Raw genomic sequence first — 16,679 nt, forward strand, 5'->3', positions numbered from 1 at the left:
CCTCAGGGGCTCCGCCAGGTGCCACCTCCCAGCCGTGCCACCGTGGGGACACTGAAGGCACCGGCTGCCTAGGGCGCAGCACCTACCCCATCCCGTCTCCCGCAGATGTCGGTGAGCGCTAGGGCTCTCCAGGAGCTCTGGTCCCCCCAACCCGCTACATCCCTCCATTCCCCATAACCCCCCAGTAAAGCAAACCCAGTGACAGACCCCAAACACAAGGACCCTTGTCCCCTCTCCTCCCCACGGGAGCTCATAGGCTTGGGCTCTCCCTGGGGAGAGGGAGAAAACTACGATATTAATGTATTTTTAACAGGGTTTATTTTTTTTTTTTTTTTTTTTTTTGGACAGTACTGGGGATTAAACCCCAGGACCTTTGCACTGTGCTGCATCCCCAGCCCTTTTTAAAAAATAATTTCCAGTCATGGTCTTGCTAAGTCACCACGTTAGTTGGCCAGATTGGGCTTGAGCATGCAACCCTCCTGCCTCAGCCTCCTGAGTGCTGGAATTACAGGTGTGCACCGCCACACCTGGCTCAACAATTCATTTTGTAACCCTACACGGCCCAGGCCCCTGGGCTTGGAAAAGGAGCGAGCCCCTGCGTGCCAGTCACGGAGGGCCCCGTGCTCTCCCTGTAACTGTCACTCACTGCTCCGAAGTGGAAGGGGTGGGAAGAAACCCCAGGGGTCCAGAATTTGTGGAGCCCTGGGCTGAGGCTGGGGCTGGAGTGAAAGTCCTGACCCTATCTGGGGTCAGGTGCTGCACTGTGCCCAAAACGCCACAAGAGGGCGCGCTCGCACCAGCAAAGAGACGCCGGCTTTCCCCAGCGCTGGCGCAACAACTTATTACCTGTAGTCTAAGTTTTGTTTTATTTTCTTTTTAAATTTGGAAATGATGTCGCACATACACAGAAGCTGCCCGTGGACTGCACATTCTCTGCCTAACCCCACGACAGCCATCAAAATCCCCCAACGCGGAAACATCAGTCCCTAGTCTGCAGACCACTCCTGCTCCCTGCAGCCTGAGCCTGCCTCTCTCCCCGGGTCTCGGCCCCAGGGGCTGCTCTGATCCGACCCGGCCTGTGGAGCCCGGTCTCCCGCGGGGAGCCTGACTGCGGCTGTGCTCCTGGGGCAGAGGGCGGGAGGCGGCCGTCACCAGGTCACCTCGGTGCTGTCCCAGGTCAGGAGGCCTCCGTGGCTCCCCAAAAGCCCACACTAGGGGTGAGGGGCAGGCGTGGCTCCTTAGTTACGCTCTTCCTGCCACTTGCAGAGGTGTCCCGAGCCCGAGCCTCCCAGGGACCCTTCGAGGAGAGCCTGCCCAGGAACATAACCATTTCAAGGAGCTCTGTCTGGTTCCTGAAGGGGGCCGGGGAGGTGGCAGACAAAGATGCCGCATCTGAGTGTTCACACAGCGGCTTTCAAAGGCGCCCCAGCTGGCTGTGACTCTGGCTGGAAGGGACCCTTCGAGGAGAGCCTGCCCAGGAACATAACCATTTCAAGGAGCTCTGTCTGGTTCCCGAAGGGGGCCGGGGAGGTGGCAGACAAAGACGCCGCATCTGAGTGTTCACACAGCGGCTTTCAAAGGCGCCCCAGCTGGCTGTGACTCTGGCTGGGCTTCTGGAGCAGCAGCGTGCCGTGGACGGACAGACTGCCCTTCCTGAGAAAGGTCCGGCCAAGACAGCACTGTGACAGTTGTCTCAGACCATTCACTCAACACCCTGAGGGCTGGCACCACCCAGTCCTTGGTCCTTGCAGAGCCCTTCCGGTCCGGACAGGCGGCGGACAGAGCTTGGGCGCGGCCACGACCTTGTCAGCCCCGCGCGCTGCCCCTCCTGTGACCTCCACCAGCTTTCAACTTTGGTGCCCACACGTGTGTGGTGAGGCTGATTAGTGCTGGCCTGGGTGCCCTGCTTGAACATCTGGGGAGTTAGATGGGGGCCACTGGATTCAAGCTGGCCAGTGACCTACAGGCACAAAGAATGTGTGTGTCTTCCTTTGCTTGGTCATCTTTAGCATCTCACAGAGTGAGAGCAAACTGAACTCTCCACCAACCTCAAGTCATATGTGAGACACCAACCGGGGTAGGCCATGAACATGTGAGGGCTGTTTGTTACCCAGCAGCTTTCCTGACTGATACACCTCAGGGAGCTGGGAGGACCATAACAACACATGGGAAGGTTCCCTGGTCTCCGCCTGGCACTCAGCAGCACATGTGACCTCTTTGGTGGCTCCCAAGAGCTGAGGGCAAGTGTGTGGCTCAGGCAGATGTACCCCACCCAGACACCAGAGAGAGGTCACAATGGGGGGCGACATGGACACCCTTGGGACAGATGTTGGGCTCCCTGGATGTGTACCGGGCTGGAGCCACAGTGGTGTTGGGGTACTCGCTGCCAGAGGCCAGCTTAGTGATGTGGGAGCAGGAAGGCTGCAGCCTGACACTTCCGGGTGCTGAGCCCTGCAGACCCCGGGGAGCACTGCGGGCATCTGCACAACCGTGCAGTTTTGCACACTCTTTCTGGGGCTCAGGGCTGGGGTTACAATGCTGAGCCCGGGAAGCCCAGAGGCTGCCTTGGCTGGGGGCTCCTCACCAGTGGCGGTGGGGAGGCTTCCTGCAGAGCCCCCTGAGCTGGAAGAGAACTCACAGCTGGGTCACTGAGCACTGCGTCTGGGGCTGAGGGATGGAGCGGGGGCCGCGGGACTCAGAGATAAACCCGGCAAACCTGACTCAACCCTCTGCCTGTGACCCCACCACCTGCACTTAGTTGCTTGGTTTTATTTGGCTTTTAAAAAACCACCAGCTTCAGAAGCATAGATGCACAGCAGCCCCTCCACCTCCACCGCTCCGTCACCATGGGTAACAGCTGACGCTTTGATCACGCCTGCGCAGATGGCCCATGGCGGCCTCCCAATCACCTTCAGTTCGCGCCAGAACACTCCGCACCTACTCCTGGGGGCGGCCTTGGGATTTGTTCTTCCGCTCCACAGTGGCCACTTCCCGATGAAACTCTTTCTTTTTTGCAAAACTCATTGTTTCAGGGATTGGCGGGAAGCCAGGCCAGTTGGACAATGGCCCCTAGGGGACGGGGGTGTGTGCAGTGGCGCCTGGCTCCTCCACCTCCCCAGGGCCTCCCTACACTGGCTCTCAAGCAGGGTGCGGAGATGCAGCTGCCCTCAGCCCACTTCACCAAGGCGGACACTGAGGCTCCGAGAGAAGTTACCCCTTTGGGCCCAGCCACCCATGGCCGCCCCGCGTGCCCAGCCCTGAGCCTGGCGCTGGGTTCCCCACCTACGGCATTCCCAGGGGGACGAAGGTGTCACGAACCAGCTGAGTGACAAGTGCACAGCAGGGGACTGGCGTGGAGCTGAGACTGGCTTGCCGTTGAACTTGGCGTGGTGGGGAGGCACTGAGATACTCCCAGCCCCTTGTGCTCCTCGGGAGGGAGGGAGAGGAGGGGTCCAGGAGGGCAGGGTCCGAGGTGCTGGGCTGGGTGGGTCCCCCACGAGGACACCTTGCTGTCTGCCCTCCTCCTGGCCCCATGATGAGTACAGGCCAAGGCTGGGGGCTAAATTCAGGCTCCGTCACAGACCGAAGGTTCCACCCTGGGCCAGAGTTTCCTGTCTGTCAAATGGGGACAGTGCACACGTGACATGGGGACTTCCCTGCCTACCTGACAAGGCCCCTGGAGGTTCACATGTGAAAATTACGCAGACCTTTCATTTGAAACATGGCAGGTCTCAGCCAGGCATGTGACACACGCCTGTAATCCCAGCCTATGAGAGGCTGAAGCAGGAGGATCTCCGTGACTTTAAGGCTTCCTGGACTACATAGTGAGACCCTATCTCCAAAAAGTGACGGGGAAAAAAAAAAGAAAACAACTTGACAGGTTTAACCAGGCACAGTGGTGCACACCTGTAATCCCAGCACCCTGGAACGCTGAGGTGGGAAGATCATAAATTCTAGCCAAGCCTGGACGGTTTAGTAAGACCCTGTCTCAAAATAAAAAATGAAAAGGACTGGGGACTTAGCTCAGTGCAAAGACCCTAGGTTCATCCCCAGTACTGCCAACACAAAAGTAAACATAGCAGGTCTGTAAGAACCTAAGTGTAACTCAGAGTTACATCTGACTCTTCTGAGGGAAGGCAGCACAGGTCATTTTATCCCCATGTTAGAGATGAGGAAGCAGGGCTCAGAGAGGTGACTTGGCCCAGGTCAGGATTACAGTCAAATCCCCCTGCTCTTCTCCATCCTTTCCCTCCAAATCCCATGGAAAGCAAATCCCTGTGGATCTTGCCCTCCTGGGAAGGTCTGACCCGCGCCCGGGTCCCCGGTTCTGGGAGCAGCCCTGGCAGTGCGGCCCCTGACTGAGAACAGGCTGTTCCGCCTCTGCCCGGCCGGACAGGCTGGAGTCAGGGGACCTGCGTAGGCCCCTGGGGGGCAGAAGGCTGCCATGTCACGCGTGTGGCGGGGCCAGCGTGGGTTCTGCTGCTGCTGTTTCAGCAGCACTTTCTGATCTGGAAGTGGCCTTGTCTTCAATCCCTCGTGCCAGGATTCTGGGTGACTCACGTGTGGGCCGGAGCCTGCCGTTGTTGACTGTGCTGGGCTTCCGTTTGCTGCCTGAGCCAGCCACCGTGCAGCCACTGGTGACTAAACTGCCTTCATCAGCACAGAAGCCAACATGCTGGGGACATTTGGTGGGAGAAAGTTGTTGAGAATGTTAGGGGCTGTGGGTTTTTTCTGGCATGAGGATCAGAGTAGCTAACGCAGACCTGCAGAATTGTGGGAACAGCCCCTCCTACTCATGCGGCTGGATACGCATCAAAACATTTTCTGTACACGTAATCTTACTGATCCCTGCAGCTCTTTCATAAGCTAGAGAGAAGGGAAGGCTTGGCCCAGGGGCCCAGAGAGGCCTAGGGGTGCAGAGATAGCTTGTGGGCAGCACTCGAGCCACGTCCTCCGTTCCCTTCCCTGTAGAAGACATCATTAATCAATCACACCCTTCTTTCCAGTACGGCTGAGATGAGCCCTTTGGGCAGCCACTACCAATCGATTGAGGAACCATGAGGGTGCAGTGGAAACCAGTGATCTAATCCGATGTGGGCTCAGCCCTGCCCTCCTCTGAGCCCGCTCTTCTGCTGGGCCGGGGGCCTGATGCAGGCCTGTTCCGTCGGGTTGGGACAGAGATGACATAATGCGGGCAGGGACTCGGAACACAGTGAACCCTCCAAAATGGTAATTGATATAAATTGTTAGTTTTTTGAGCATTTAGTGGGGCGTGTGTGTAATTTGTTTTTGAGAGATCTGGAGAACGCGTCCAGCTCCTGCCTCAAAGAGCTGGCACCCTTCCTGGGCGAGTTCCCTTCCAAGCTCTCCACTCACCCTCAGCCACCAGCCGTGTGTCCTCCCTTCCTAGAGCAGAGCGTGGGTCCGGAGATGCAGAGACCTAAATCCCCAGAGCCTGCTGTGTGGCCCCCCTCCCTGCGCAGAGGTGGGAGGGGGCACAGTCCCCCAGGACCTGATGCCTTCAGCCAGGGCTCTCAGCCCGGGAAGAGCCCCTCTGCTGTCCCTCCCCCCCCAGCAGGCCCCGGCTTCGCCTCCCGGCAGATGTGGCTGTCGTGTGAGCTCCATTTCCTCTGTCCCAGGGGAGTTTACTCAACCGTGGGATGCTCTCAGTAAAGAGGCAACCTCTGCTGTTGTCAGAAGCTACTTAGAAGTGACAGATTCCCGGGACTCGCACAGAAAGCCTATCCCAGGACGGACGGTCACACCTGTCAGCAGCTGACACTGTTGGAATCTGTTCTTTGTCTGCTTCCGGTCAGCTGGCCAGGGAGGAGGTCAGGAGGCAGGCCGTGAAGCCAGGACCAGCCTGCAGTTTCCACCTGCTGATGACCTGCTGCTTGTGTGGGTATAGCAGGCACCCAGCCTGCAGGAGGTCTCTTTTTAATTGTCAGAATTGTTATTATAATTGCCATGGCCCCTCTCTAAGTAGGTGACCTCAGAATGCCACATATAGAAGCTTTCTTTTTTTTTATTTTTATTTCTTTATTACTTTTCTGGGACAGGCCCTTGCTATGTGACTCAGCTTGGACTTGACTTTGCTATGTAGCCCAGGCTGGCCTCAAACTGACAGCAATCCTCCTGCCTCAGCCTCCTGAGTGCTGGGATTACAAGTCTATGCCACAGTAGACAGTCAGACCTCCCCAGAGGAGACCAAGAGAGTACTTCTCAGGATAACATTTTCAAGAGTGGAAGAAACAGGCAGGGTCAGAACCAGCCTGGCATCATTGAATCCCATCAGCCTGGCTTTGGTCTGGACAGTACTGGTTTGATCCAGTTAGATTTAGCCAAAACCAGTTGGAACAAGCCAGAAAGTGTTTTAAAAGGTCTAAATTGGTGGGGTCCGGTCAGATCATAGAAGCATTTACATCCTGACCTGGCCCCACTGGAATGAGCTACAACTGGATTAAACTGGTTAGAAGTGGGTTGAGCCTGTTCTAACTGGTTGGAAGCAGCCTGAGCTTGTCTGGCATGGTTGCAGGACTAGATGTGGCTTCACAGGAACACGTTTCCGTAGTGCTTTGAGGGCTGGGTCACAGTGGGAGGCTGTGTGGGTAGGATGAGGAGCAGTGCTGGATGGTGGTGTAGTTACTGCCTGGCTTGGCCCTGCCTGGGGAGGGCCTTGAGTGCTGAGCTGAAGAACATACAAGGTCACGGCCACATTACACAGTGCCCAGCCCTCCAGAGCACCACATGGGCCCCCACGTTGTAAATCAATTAGCCTCTCGCCCAGTGATTAATGGGAGGGAAGCTTTCTTCACTTGTTCTGGGTAAATTATTGCATATGGAAGCACATCTTTGGTTTTATGAGTTCTCACTGGAGCATGAAATTTCTTGGAGGAGGTTCCCTGAGGGATGTGGAACCCCGACAGCCCCTGTCACCCTGTTACTCTTTAGGACTCTACTGCACCTTCCTGGGTCCTGGGGCACCCTGGGCTCAGAGGGAAGGGCTGGGGGAGGTGTTGCTGCTACCTTTGCTCAGGAGAGCAGGGACAGCTATGCCTCGTGGGCATCGGTGTGACAAATGGCACAGAGTAGAGACCGATGAGATGTAACCCCAGGACAGGGACCTGGGGTGGGGAGGGCCCGGCCACCGGCGGGCGGGCGCCCTAGCAGCTGCTGTCCGGGCTGCCGGCTGTGGACAGGCACCTGAGTCGGACCTGTGGCTGGGGAGTCGGCTCTGCGGACAACCCTGCCTGTACCTGGTGTGGCAGCCCAGCCCTCTCCTGTCACCTGTGGGTACAGAGAGACCTGAGCCGTGGACCTGCTGTACCCTCTGTACAACCTTGGTCAGGTGTATTTATGACTCAGCCTTAGTTTACTAGTCCAAAAAATGGGGATACTACTAGAGGCCATGGATAGCGTTGCTGGGATGTGCAGAGTTGTGGCCCAAGGCTGGCTGCTCACCTCATGGTGGGGTCAGTGATACTTACCGTTAGCGATTACAATAATAACTATTATTATCATCAAACTTCAGCTTGACCACGGGGGCTCTAGGTGAGGACCCAAAGGACGTGGGTTAGAGTTCCTGCTTGCTACTGTCTCACTGGCCTCGTGGCCTCAGACCACTAGGAGTATGAGTGGTGCAGGCAGGTGGCCTCACCCGGGGTGGCGCCGTTGCCTTCCTGGGCCCCAGGGATTGCTCTGCGCTTTGCCAGCCCCTCCTCCAGGGCTCCTTGGGGCTCCATCGCCCTCTTTCCTCCCTCTTCCTCCTAGGTGTGTGCTCCGAGATGTCTCGCACCCCAAAGTGGCCTCTGGGTCTGCTTTGGGGGGACCCAATCTGCATAAGTGACTCGACCCCTGTAATGCAGAGAAGCCAACCCCAGGGCCGGCAGCCCCCTCCCAACCGCAGCCTTCACCCCTGGCTCCCCCTGGTGGCCACAGGTAGAGCTCTCCAGGGGGCTGGGGAGCTGTGGAGGGAGGGATGGGGCCGGGGCCTGAGCCCATGCTGCCCTCTAGAGGGCTCTCTGGGGCCCTCAGCCCTGCGTGGCCGTGCCCCGGGGGGCCTGATGCTTGGGGAGCCACCATGGCCACCAGTCAGGCCACTGACCTCTGCTGGTGGCCTTAGAGTTTTCCTAGTTCACAATGGGATAAGGAAAGTTGGGATGATTCAGAGATGTTGAAGAAAGTAATTACGCTCCTCAGAGCCTTCTGCTGTTAAGAGAACTGCGTAGTGCTGATCATGCAGCCTCCCATCCACCCTCCCTCCCTCCCTCCCTTCCTTTCTCCTCCGCTCCCCTTCCCCTTCCTCTTCCTTTCTCTCTCCCTCCTTCCATCTCTGGCAAAAGAGCAAACAGAAGCAGCCCTTCACCCAGGAGCTCTCGGCCTGGGAGCCCCCGACCACTTCCAGGCACGCGAGCCGGGTCCCACTGGGCCAAGAGGCCTGACCACAGGTGGTGCTGGCCGGCGGCTCACGGTGGCCTAGCTGATGGCTGGGCCCCTGGGCTGCGGCTGTTTCTGGGGTGGCCCGCTGGCCGCCCTTGGGGCCCGGGCTGTGGGCAGGGGAGCCTCAGTCACCCTCTGACTCCAGGGTGCCTGTGTGACACTCAGGCTGGAAGGAGCAGGCCGTAGGTCCCTGTCCCTCTCTGCCGTCCTCAGGTCCTCTGCAAGGGGCTGTGTGGCCTGGGGGGCGTGCGCTGTGCCCCCCAGATGATCTCCCCATCATCACTCCTGAGCTAATCGCCATCCATCCGACTGCCAAGTGCCCGCCCAAGTGTCCCCAGCTCTGGGGCCGCCATTAACGACATATTGCAGAAGTTTTACGAAGCGTGGCTCGGAACAATTTTACACCTCATTTGATTTATGTTCCGGGTTGCTCTCCTCTCTCAGGGTCCCCTCCCCCTGGAGAGATGGCATGTGTCACCCATCCTGGCTTTCCTGTGTGCCCCCACGACCAGGCCCCTGGCCAGGAAGGCTGGCCTCGGGGACGTGCTAGGTCCTGGGCAGACGGCACGGGTGACCTGGCTTTCCTTCCCTCCTCCCTCTTCCTTCCTGGGCGCTCTCCAGATATTCCTGAGCTGTGCCTGGTGGCCTCCCTAAGAGAATCCCAGAGCAGGCCAGTCCCACCTCGCAGGTGGGAGCAGGGGCCCCTGATACCCTCCGCTTTTCCCCTTCCCTTTCCCTCTCCAGTTAGTGGCAGTGCTGGCCTTGTCCCCTGGGAGGAATGGCCTCCGTCAGGCCACCTCCTTGCCCATCAGGGACAGAGGGCAAGGAGGCAGAGGGGGTGACTTGCCTCAGGACACACAGCCAGCTAGGACAGGGCAAGCCAATAACCAGACACTGTTCCTATTAATGAAAGTCCATTCATTGCTCCGGTTTCTTTCTGCCGAGTGCTGGCTTTCGGTCCTGGGCCCCAGCCAGGTGGCCCCCCTGCCCGGAGCCCTTGCGTCTCGGCCGGTGACACTTTCCCGGGCTCCTTCGCTGGCTGGCCTCGCAGTCTGAGGCGCCGCTCGGGGACTCCGGGATGTCGCCTGCCCTGGACGGGCCCTGCCGTTGTCCACCATCAGGCCGCGGTGGCGGACGGCAGCGTCATTTGCGAGGTTCACTGCTCCGGCGCTGACCTCGACCCCCAGCCTGAGGTTGGACGGCCTCAGGGCTGCACAGTCGCCATTCCCGCTCCACCCCAGCTCTGGGAGGAAGCGCGGGTGTGTGCTCCTCTTCCTGAGGGTGGTGTCTCCGTGTGGTTCGTCTGAAAGCCGCTTCCAGGCGTCCTAGCGTTTCATTCATAAAGCTGGCCTGTGTCTCTCCAAGGCAATAGACTTACGCAGGTGCACACAGCTAGGATACCGTTGTCTCTCAGTGCCATTAACGACTCTGGAGCACTCTTTCCTCTCAGATCATGTTCGGTTTCCTCTAGTTATTAAAAAAAAAAAAAAAGATTTCTATTATTGGTTTGTTCATGTAAGAATTCACCCCTAGTCCATCCATTGTACTTTATTGTCATGACCTCAATTTCTCTTTATCAGTGATAGTTTTGTTTTGTTTTCTTTGGAGAAGGGTCTCTTACCTCTTCTTTCCTGAGGAATTAAGGTCATTTCTCCTGGAGAATTTCTCATCTTCTGGTCTCAGCCGAGTGGAGCTCAGTTTTGTCTAACCTGCGGACCCTTGTCAGGCACAGTATTACACACTTGCAGTCCCAGCTCCTTGCGGGGCTGAGGCAGGAGGGTGGAAAGTTCGAGTTTAACCTGAGCAACTTAGCAGGATTTCATGTTGGGAGGGAGACACTCTGGCCTCTGACCTCCGCGTTCCCTGAAAGCTGATAGTTACAGTAGAGGCCAAATCAGGTTCCAGTTCATTACCAGCAGAGACGCATCTCCTCAGGACGTGCTAATGTCCCTCTCTTCACATTGCAAGATTGCCCAGAGTTGAGATGCACTCAGAATTTCTCCCCACGGATTAGCAGCTGTCTGTGATGGAGGCCTTGACTCAGAGCCTCTTCCTCAATCTTTGTCCTTCTTGAAGACCGCACACAAAGAATGTGGTAGCTGTCCTCACTTTTTTTGAGCAATTGTGGGTGCTCTCAGAGAGTTAGTCTCATGGGTGTTCACAGCCGTGAAAACACCAGAAACCATCTAAATACCCATTAATGGAGGATTGTCTGGGAGAAGAAGTGCATTAACCGAATCAGATACAATGTATGCAGCATGACTAACAAGCACAGTGAGTAAATGTTGGAATGACTTTGACAGTTTATTACAGCAAAAGACACATGGCTACTGACCCCCGCTCAAAGTCTTTCTCTCGCTTTGCACACACTTGTCCCACCAGCCTTGCCACTTTCTGAAGTCGCTCTGGAGTCCTCTTTCATGGGTGTCTTTAGTTGTGCTGCCCTGGCTGCCAGCCTGTCCTGAATCCATTCTAAAAGTTTACCTTTCCTGGTCGTTTTGATGGTGGAGCAGAGCCAGAAGTCCCATGGTGCCAGATCCAGTGAAAAAGGTGGATGAGGACGCACTGTACTGTTTTTTATGTGACAGAAAGTGCCACACCTGAAGTGATGTGTGACTCAGAGCATTGTCTTGACGGCTGACGGAACTGTTTTCTCAGGGCGTTTTCTATATACATTGTTTCTGTCAAATACAAACATAGTGATGTATCTTCATTCACCTTACTCACAGAACCTGGCGTCGTGTGACTTCTGGCTCTTCTCCAAAGTCAAAAGGACTACAAAAGGTCCATGTTTAGAATCAGTTCAGGATATCAAGGCAATCCATACGCCTAACGACACTCATGAAAGAGAACTTTCAGAACTTCCGCAGAAAAAGCCAAGGACTGTGGGAAAAGTGTGTTTAAACTGAGGGGGAGGATTGGGAGGCAGGTTCATCGGCAACATTTCTTTACCATGGTACAGCTGAAACATGTACTGTATCTGTTGATCACACTTGATAGCTGAGAAAGATGTCTTAGAGGAGTATTTACCGAAATGGGAAGGTATCTACAAGACAGTATTGGGGAAAAAAGCAAGGTATAAAATGGTATATACTAAATGATGCCAGTTATTTTTTAAAGATGTATAATATGCATAGAAGTAGTGTTTGAATTATATGAAATATTTAGTTCTTATTCTCTCTGTCAGATGAGAAAGTAGGTGATTTTCATCCTCTCTTCTTGCTTGTCCTTATTTTCCAAATTTAATTAATAACCGAGTCTTGGGCCAGGCATGTAGCTCAGGCAAGTGAGAGTTCCTGGGTTCCATCCCGGGTACCAAAAAAAAATTTTTTTTAAGAGTCTTGCATTTATAATTTAAAAAAACACTGGTGCAAGCAGAGGGAGCTTTGGTGGGCTCTGCGAACCCCTGTGCCTGGCAGGGGGAGGGTCTTGGCCGCATCATTTCTGTGACCATCGTTGGCCCTCCTGAGCAGGACCTCATCCCAGTGCCCCCGCCCCCGGGACGCTGGGCCTGTGATGTGGGGTGAGGAACCCCAGGCCCTGCCTGGCCATGGCGTGTGCGTCACAGCAGGCACCTCTGTGCCCGAGACCAGACGTGCCACAGCCAGGGCATCCAGCAGGACTGTGGCTGCCGGGAGGAGCGGGACCGGACCCAAACCCAGGGGCCTGTGTGTGTTGGCTGCAGTTCACAAAGACGCTGGACTTCGGTCCGGCAGATTGAAAATATTTTTCAGCGGAGTCCCAGTGTTTGCCTGGAGAAACAATAATATTCCTTCTCTGGATGTCAAACATCCGGATAAATAGAAGCCCTTTTTTCCGCCTGGTCTCTCCCTTGAGGGTGACAAAGGGTACTCTGACACAGGACCATGGAACGGGCTTGCCCAGCCGGGGTGAGGGCCAGTGTGAGCCACAGAGTGTGCTTATTTAAAAGGAGAGGGAAACATGTGGCCTGTTGCAGGTTTGCTCAGAGGGCCTGGCTTCCTCGGGAGAGAGGGTGTGGGGTGACTCGGAGCATTGTGGAGGGCAGTCACTGACCCTGGGACCTGGGTGTCTAAGCCCCGCCTGGCAGGAAGCTGGGGCAGAGCCTGGCAGAAGTAGGAAATCCACCAGGGCCCGGGGCGAGGCGTGGGGTCAGCAGAAAGAGGGCAGGGCAAGCGGTGAAGACCTCCAGGACTTCCCTTGAGCCAGACCCCAGGGTGACCCAGCCACAGAAAGCCAGCTCTGCCTGCAGCTGGCAGATCCGGTGGCTTTGGCTCACCCAGAAATTAAATGAAGTCCCCCAAATACAGCACACAGGGGGTTCCCCTGGAGAATTCTGGGGCAAAGCTACAGGGGACAACAATCCTACACCTTCCCCCAGTCTCACAGGGAGCCTCGGAGACCCTCCTGATCCCAGGGTTTCCCTTAGCACTGCCTTCATGAGTTCAGCCAGTGGCCCCCGGGCTGGGCTTCCTGTCCTCCTCAGTCACTGCCAGTGTCCCTGTCACAGGTCACCTCTTTAACCTCGGGCCCTTCCCATACTTTAGAGCACGTAAGTAGTCGGGCATCTCTGCATCGAGGACCTGACACCCGCCAGGGGTCCCCTGGGGGCCAGGTGACATCCACACTGGGTATCACATCGGGGACAGTGAATGCAACACAGGTGCTCGGAATATTTCCTGACTGAGTCACCAGGCAAACAGAGAGAGGGAGAGGGGGCTGCAGAAGGGCAGAGGACGGGAGGTGGTGCGATGCAGTGACCACTCTGGCCACCTTCTAGCTCGGTGACACTGGGCAGGTTACTCAGCCTCACTGAGCCTCAGTTTCCTCGTCTATAAAATAATGATTATAATACTGTCCTTGCTGGGTGGTTTTGCAAATTACAGGTAATGTATTTACAGAGTCTGACCCACTGCCTGGGACTCAATAGATCTATTCATTTGTCCTCAAAACAAACGCCCCCTGGAAAACATACCCAGGGCAGATGGGAGCTGGGGTCTGGGATCTACACAGCCCAACACTCTGGAGAGTACCAAGCAGACTCTGAAGGGCGGCTACTTGTAGTGATAGAACGACTACCACTAATAAACAGAACGTTAGGAAACTCGGTAGCCGAGGCCTGTGGACGCCTGCCTGGGAAAACCAAGGCCAGAAGAGACGGGAGCAGGCTGTGAAGGAGAAATAAGGAGCGACTGTGTCTTACTACAAATTGTCTTTTGATCTTTCCTTTATGGTTGGCTTGGATTTTCCACTGAACAGAAGTCAGGAATTCTCCGGGGAAGGTGCTCACCAGGGGCTGGTGTTTCTGGGAAGGTTGCTCTCAGGAGGGGAGGTTCAGGAGGACGCGGCAGGATCTCTGCCCGCCTGGAGCTGTTAGGGGAATGAGATGCGCACACCCTTGTCAAAGGCAGAGCTAGAAGAGATGCAGGAGAAGGGCAGGTGCAGGCAGACCCAGGGCCATGGGCTTTGTGGGCGGTGACATTTGGACAAAGGGAAGACGGAGGCTCCTCGCTGCCCACCCAACCCTGACCTCTTCTTCCTCGGCACAGGGCTGGACCATGTCCTTGTTGGGTGTGTCCATTGGACTGGGTTTAAATCCAGGATCCTTGGTAGGCACCTGCCCCTCGCGGGCCTGACCAATGAAACCCTTCCCGATCCCTGAGAAGGTGCATCCCCCAGCGCACCTTCAAAGCGATTTTAAAGATCCCACAGCAGGCATCGGCCAAAAGCTGAATGACTGTGGAAAGCGTGCGCCCGTATTTACTGTGGCTCGAACCACGCTGGGCTGCCGGGCGGGGCACGAACTCGGGGTGCAGTGTGGTCATCGGCGATGGCTTTGGGCACACTCATTGCAGCAGCGGTACCCAACTGTCACACCAGAGGAGCAGGCCGGGAAGGCTGCAGAGGCGCTCTCAGTCGGCATCAGAGACTGCCAGGGCTCGTGTCCTGACCGATCCCACAGAAGACCCACGGGGCGTGGCTGGAGCTTCGCGGGAGCATCTGGGCCGCGTCTTCTCCTGAGTCGGCTCGGCTGGAAGCTGGGAGCCACGGCCTCGTGGTCAGTCTACTTCCCACCTGGGCTTTCCTCTCCACCCTTGACCCAGCCCCTGCCTCCATCCTAGACCAGGCGCCACGTCGTTCCCTGAGCCCTGGCCCCGGTCCAGAGCCGGTGTTTGGCGTGATGGCCCAACCCTGTTGTACAGATGGGGCAAGTCAGACCCAGAGCACATGAAGGGGCCAATTCATAAAGCCCGAATTGATCTTTCCACCTGGTCCTGGCCGGCGTGCACAATTTCCAGCAAAACCCTGCCTTTTTAATGCGCTGACCAGAGCTTCCTCCAAAGGACATGTCTTTCCTCCCCCTTCCTCTCTCCTGGCAAGCTGGCTTTCCAAGCCCGGCCATTGAGAATTAAAAGGAGCTGGTTTCTTCTGGTCCCAAAGAAAAACAAGTAGACACTGGCCGGTCTGTGTGGAGGACCCACTGCAGCACCCTTGGGGCAGGCGGTAATGACTTCTCAGAGCCACTTGGCCTGGGCTCAGCCCACTGGAGGGGGCTGAAGACAAAACTGAGCTTCTCGTAAAGGTCTCGATCTAAAAATAAAGACCTGCGCAGCCCAGTGAGTGTCTGCAGGGGTGTAGGTTTGAGTGGAGAAGTCAATGACCAAGTCAAGGTTCTCGACAAAGGAACAGACCAAGGAGAGTCCAAAGCCAACCTCCTCCTAACAAAATCTGCATCCCAGCGAGATCAAAGCCTTCAGCTACTCATTAGCCTACAAAGGAAAGTTCTGAGAACCTGAAAGCTATTTTTTTGCATTTCATTGTCTGGGTTCATACATTTGAAAATTTCAGAAGTGTGAGTTTCAGGTTAGGCTTGATCCAGTGGCTCACACAGGTCACCAAGCAGCTGTGTTTTTTATGTTTCTCCTTCTGCTATGTATGGAGTCATTGGGTTGCTTTAATTAATAAGAAAAAAATAAGATGTGTATTTAAATTTGAATTTCAGTTAAGTAGTATTTTAGTTTAAGGATGTTCCATGAAATATTTGGGACATTCTTGTAGTAAAGCCTTATGTGTTATTTATATAAGACTCAAAGTTCACAGTGTGTCTTGTGTTTTATCTGACAACCCAAAAACCAGCACATTCTCTCCCTCTGCTTCTCTGTGCTCTCCTTCTCCCTCATCCTCTCTCTGCCTGTGGTTGTTCCTTTGAGTTTGGTGGACGAGAGCAGAGAGGACAGTTCTTTCCCTAAACCTCAAGCAAATGCTTTCCTGCATCTTCCCAGCCCAAGAGGCCTATTTCTGAGCCATTTCTGTGGCTGGGAATGAGATGAACTGGGAGGCTTGGTAAGGGAGCCAGAGGCCTTTCGGGAAGTGGGGGTGGAGGATGGATGCTTGGGGTACCCAAGACCTCAGGTTACCGGGATGTCTACAGGGCATCGCTGCTGTCAGTCACAGAACCCAGCTCCCTGACCTGGGGAGGAGCCCTGGCAGTCCCTAGAGGACCCTGTCGTATCCTAGCCTTCATGTCCCCATCTCTGCTGACACAGAAGTCATCTCCTTGCACAGAGTCCCTCCTGGTGCAGGTCAGGCCTGGCTGTTGGAAAGTTCAAGCTGAAATCGCTCTTTGTCCATCGGCAGCACTCAGGAAAGAGACCCTCGCTCAAGGTCACATGTGCTGGGCACTGGGCTATGTGCTTTTACATTGTCACCTCATTTAATACCCCCGATACCCTGGAAACAAGCAAGTCCCTTTTCACGGGGCCAGGGACTTGGGAGTTGAGCGGCTTCCCCCGAATTCACAGCTGGTGGCACAGCTGGATTTGAACACACGTCCGGCAGGGGGCAGAGCCCATCCACTGGCCCCATCATCACAATCGGCATCCCGGCTCCCTCGAGATGAATCCCAGGGCGCTTCAGCCCCTAAGGTTGGTGTCTCCCATGGAACAGAGGCTCAGATGAGCTCAGAAAACCTGAGTGCAGACAGGGCCAAGAGAACTGTGGAGGATAAGGAGACACCACAGAAAGCTTCACCTGCAAACTGTTTGAATTCAGTCATAGGGTGCCAGGGGAAAGGGACTGCAGGCAAGAGGAACGGCCAAAGCCAGTCATGGTGGTACACACCTGTAACCCCAGCACTCAGGAGGCAGAGGCAGGAGAAATGCTGCAAGTTCAAGGCCAGCCTGAGCTACGTAGTGAGTCCAAGGCCAGCTAGAACTACATAGTGAGACACTATCTCAAAAAAAAAAAAAAAAAAAGCAAAA

At 55.6% G+C, this 16,679-nt stretch overlaps 1 protein-coding gene across 1 annotated transcript in view; it reads left to right on the plus strand.

The window, feature by feature from the left end:
• The window catches only part of Smad6 (SMAD family member 6), a 160,945-nt gene extending 159,978 nt beyond the window's left edge, over positions 1 to 967 (plus strand). Inside the window, exon 8 of the transcript XR_784116.1 lies at positions 909 to 967. The gene's annotated coding sequence lies outside the window, so the exon portion shown is untranslated. The remainder of the gene's footprint in view (positions 1 to 908) is intronic.
• Positions 968 to 16,679: the final 15,712 nt, after the last annotated feature.

The sequence above is a fragment of the Fukomys damarensis genome, unplaced genomic scaffold (assembly GCF_012274545.1).
Source record: "Fukomys damarensis isolate Sample0158 unplaced genomic scaffold, DMR_v1.0_HiC HiC_scaffold_25, whole genome shotgun sequence".
Taxonomy (NCBI): domain Eukaryota; kingdom Metazoa; phylum Chordata; class Mammalia; order Rodentia; family Bathyergidae; genus Fukomys; species Fukomys damarensis.